The sequence below is a fragment of the Ambystoma mexicanum genome, chromosome 4p (genome assembly GCF_040938575.1).
Source record: "Ambystoma mexicanum isolate Mex_15411 chromosome 4p, UKY_AmexF1_1, whole genome shotgun sequence".
In the NCBI taxonomy this organism is placed as follows: Eukaryota; Metazoa; Chordata; class Amphibia; order Caudata; family Ambystomatidae; genus Ambystoma; species Ambystoma mexicanum.
In genome coordinates this window covers 414,440,521-414,445,588 of record NC_090927.1, presented here as the reverse complement: position 1 = coordinate 414,445,588, position 5,068 = coordinate 414,440,521, and positions in this window count along the sequence as shown.

The window sequence follows — 5,068 nt, the reverse complement described above, 5'->3', positions numbered from 1 at the left end:
AAGTAGAGCAGCAGCTAGAAAAAGAGAGGCAGCACGAGAGAGATGGAGAAGTAGAACAGATAACCCCTAAGGGCGGAGAAAACGCTAAAGCACAGAGTAGAGGGACTGCGAGGGCTGCAGCAGCGGGTACCTGTGATGCTGGAAATGCATCGGAGGGACAAGGCCTCCATATACTTGTCCTTTACTGCTTTTTATCGTGTGTTCGTCGTGTTTTCCGCACAGGAGTTCATGTGGGGACTCCTGGCGGTGCAGCTCTCTCCTTTGGTTTTGGTGAACAGACCCATGGGATACTCTTATGGCACCCATGGGTAGGGGTGTAACCCTTTGCCCCTAGTGTATGTTTTTGGGCACCTGAGTGTGACCCACAGAGCAGGGTACGGGCTGGTGGCAGCTCTGTGCTGAAGTGACTGGTGCCCTGAGCGTCCTCCATTTTGTGATGCCAAGGCCCTGTCATTGGAATCGGTAGATTCCTGATGGAGACAAAATGGCCCCCATGGCCTCTTGCCTTCCACCGCCTGTTACCTTGATCTTCCCGAAGTTCCGGAAAGCCCTGCCTCTGTCCCTTCCCCCTGACTGGCTGTTGGGTGGAAGTTCCATACAGGGGAAGTGCTGACCAGACTGGCTGGAGCCTTCTCAACGACCGTATGTTGTGGGTACGCCTGTGGGTGGGACCTGGGTGAATGGAGTGTGTGACGAATACGCATTCTGTTTTGTGGGTGTCTAGTATCTAGTGGTTGACACAATGACTGAGACAGCCATGCCCGAAATCGGTATGAATGCAGTGTGGAGTGTTGAATGGCTCGGTACTTATCCCAACACACATTACTTGTTGTGAGTGTCTGGAGAGAAGTGAATGGCCTGAATGCACTGTGTGCCTGATTGGCTGCCTGCCTGCATGAATGCCCTTAGTCGTGATTGGATGCTTGAGTATGACCCAGCGGAATGAATGGGAGATCAACAGTATATCTGGGGACCTCTCACTGCTAGGAATCGTGTTCAGAAGCTGAAGTCCACTACGACGAGTAACTGGAGTGAAGCTTGTCCTTGAAGCCCTGCTGTACGAGAATTGCTGTTGCTCTCCTTCGCAATCTGAAAGCTGCTGTGTCTACAAGGACTGACCCAGAGAGGACCTGGTAAGGCGCCCTCTTCCCGAGCTACGAGGGACCATCGTGCACCAGCCGATCTTTGCCAAAGCTCCCTGGTAGACAGACAGACAGGCTGCCGACCCGATACAGGGATTGCTGCGGCACGCCTAAGAGAAGTGCCCGGACTGTTGTCCGCCACTGTCGACGACCACCGTCGCCGACTGGAGCCGCCGTGCCCCTGTTTGCCTAAGAACTTCATTGATCCAAGGACGCTCTCATCCGCATCGTCGCCACTGTATCCTGCTGGAGAAGGCCTGACCGTCGACGCGCCGAGGAACATCCGCCGGTGGGTTTCCCGCCACACAAGGACCACAGACACGCCGACGACTTGACGCCCTTGCTGTGCCACAGTTCTTCCAACTCTTTGCGGTCCAGAACTATCGACATTGAGGTGCCCCGCACGCCTCTTCCTTGCAGGACGTTTACGCTTCTCCATCTACGAGCACAGCTAGGAACGACGCGGCCACTTCAATGTAGTAGCTCGACCTGTTCTCCGTCGGACGTTCGACGACCCGTGACTCCTGCCTTAAAGGGAGGGCACTCAAGAAAGGCTGTCGATTCCCCGACAAGGAACGCTACAACTCCAGGTTCTTTGGGGTTGCAGAACTATTGGGAAGTCTAGTGTGAACAATACATGGACTGGGCTTGCATCTTTATTCTACAGGTTGCCCAGGTTGGGGGATCCCCACACAGAGCTGTGTTTAACGGTAGTGACCAGTATTCTGCCAATTGTTCAACCATCTTGCTTTCCTTCCTCTCTCTACTGCTGGTTTCCTCTTTATTGATCTGTGTGACATTTTACTGTATAGTTGATGCACTTTAATGAGATCTAATAATCGTTGTGGTACCACTTTAGAACTGTATATATTTACCATTGTTGATTTTCCGAGCACACAGTGCGTTATCGTGATATTGTATATACCTTGAATATTAATTATACAAAGACTGTGTTTTAACCGATACAGTGTGCGGACATTCCTTTGTGGGTGCTTGGGGACTACACTGTACTTAAGGACCAGCCTGCATCACCTCCTGAGAAGCTAGGCCTTGATTGCTCGACCACTATACCTATAATAGAGAATCTTGGCGGGGGTCCTCTGTGCCTCTCCTCTACTATATAGAGAGCGGAAGTACAGACACCCCCCACCGGCGTCTTTACAGTACTTAAGGAAAATGATACGACGCACAGTGCTAAGCGTTCTGTGTTATAGGAACTTGCATGCGTCGGCCGCCATGTTGGTAGAGGACTAGACCGCACCTTCTGTTGTCATGGACGTGCTTCCCAATCAGCTGTTTCTGTGCGGATCGGCGCCCCATTCTCCACTTGTTCCACAATCGCCATGGCTGCTGCATGACAGAAATGCATGGGGCTACCTATTTTCATTGGTGGCTTCGACACCCTAGGCCCAAATCTGTAGGTTGTCCACATGAGCAAATCCCACAAAATCTGCTCTGCCAAAGGACTTAGGGTTACCAGTGGTTTAGCCTCTTCCCTTTACGCCCACGTAGGTGCACCCACACATGTGAGGTACCATTTTCGTCGGGACACCTGTGGGAACACAGGAAGGTAGGACATGTGTTGTTGGCGGTGTATTTCGTTGGGTGGGCAGAGGGAAATTTCTGAAAAGTGTGGGGTTTTTTTGCCAAATTTCAGACTATGCCGGGATTGTGGGTAATACATTCTGGGGCGATTCGCACAAGTCAGACCTCTGTGGATTCCCACAGGGTGTCCTCTTTTAGGAAATGCATGGGGTTTCCAGATTTCCTTGGTGGCTGCGAAACCCCAGGCCCAAATCTGTAGGTGGTCCTCAAGAGAAAAATTCCTAAAAATCTGCTTTGCCGAAAGACTTGGGGTTACCAGTGGTTTAACCTTTTCCCTTTGCGCCCAGGTAGGTGCCAAAAGGTCTGCCTGTGCTCTTTCAAAAAATGTATGCTTGCCCTTCCTCACCACTTTGTTTTCCTTATTTACACATGCCAAGTATGTCTGTTTAGGCCGTAAGCATAATCATCCTATGTATCATGGCTGCTTTTTTGGCTTGTGGTATTGCTTGTTTTGTGAAACATTATGAAAAATGTGCAATTTCCTAACTGGAAGTGCTGGGGGAATTTAGCAGAGCATTGTTTTTCTCAAAACTCACAGAAGCCATTGCCTTACCGGGCCAACCATGCCCACCACATACCTTTTTTTCTGTCATTTTTCCGATTATTCACCAAACTATGGAATATTTCCCTAAATAGTTGTTGCCTGACCTGCGCAAACCACCCCTTCCTAAACTTGCAATTTTGTCTACTTTTCAGAAATGTATGCCTTTCTGTTCTCCCATTCAGCTTTCCTAACTGCTCTTCCATTCCGTCCAAGCATGTCCTATTGGAAAAAAAATGCCAAAATCACCTACCTCTCACAAAACGGCTGGTAACCATATCAAAATATGTTTTTTTGGTTTCCACTTAACCTGTTCATGAAAGCCTGGAAAATGGCAAATTCAGCAAAGCAAACCATTTGTTCCTAGCTCTTACAAGGAAAAAACCACAGGCTTCTTTGTACATCATTTTATTAGTATATTCTGAAAAAAAAAAACGTTCTCCCTTTTTGATTATTTTCTCTCACCCTCCTACAGCAAACTAGGATTCCTTGGTGGCGTTACGACCGCCTACATTTCGGAAAAAAAGGGACCAAATGTGGCCGAGATATCTCTCTTAACAAAAAAGTTACAAGGGATTGAATGGCAACATACCAAAATCCCCAAAAAGGCTTTGGCACTAGGGGGAAAAGCAATTGCACTTAAGGGGTAAAGTTTGGTTCAGAGAGGAGTGCCCCTGTAGCCAAAATGTTTGTCATATCTTCTATGATGTATTGTGTTGCCAAGCTTTTTCAGTTCTGAAAGTCTGCCATTATGCGATTTGAGGCTCAATTTGCGAATCAACTTTGAAAAGTGCTATAAAATGATATAAAGGTTGCTAATTCAGGAGCTTTAAGGGCAGAGAGCATGTGTGCAGGGTGAGGATGGATTATTGGTGAAGGTTTGGGGCATGTAGATAGCATAGGTTTTTATTCTCGTGCGTTTTGCTGTGATCGAGAAGCAGCGTGAACAAGAAAAAAAATAGCAAATACTTGAAAACAATGATGCACTGAGATGCAGTAATCAGTGTGGTTGAAGTTAGGGGAGATGAGTATTTCAAGTTAATTTAGGACATTTTGTTTTTTAAATATATATTTTTAAAAATTCTTTCAACCAGCAGCGACTACCCAGGTAGGTGTGGCCCGGGTGGACAGTACAGCAATCACTGTACTCTGGAAGCCCTGCCACTCTACTCACCCGCAAAACATATCAGGCCAGAATGTTAATACCAACCAGCTTAACTTCCAGACAGGATTGTGAATGTTGGCTATTGCCACATTTTAGTTATATCGTATGAATATTAGCTTGCCTCACATCCAGACAGGATCGAATGTTAGCCAGTACCACTTTTAGCTACATCTTGTGAATGTTAGCCTGCGTCACATCTAGACAGGATTGTGAAGTAAGCCTATGTCACATCTAGACAGGATTGTGAATGTTAGCCTGAGTCACATCTAGACAGGATTGGGAATGTTAGCCAACGCCATACTTAGAGAAAAATTTGAATATTAGCCATGGCCACATCTATACAGGATTGTGAAGTCAGCCTGCGTCACATCTAGACAGGATTGTGAATGTTAGCCTGTGCCTGTGTCACATCTAGACAGGATTGCGAATTTTAGCCTGCATCACATCTAGACAGGATTGTGAAGTTAGCCTGCGTCACATCTAGACAGGATTGTAAATGTCATTCTGCGTCACATCTAGACAGGATTATGAAGTTAGCCTGCGTCAGATCTAGACAGGATTGTGAATATTAGCTTTGTCACATCTAACAGGATTTGAATGTTAGCCAGTGCCTGT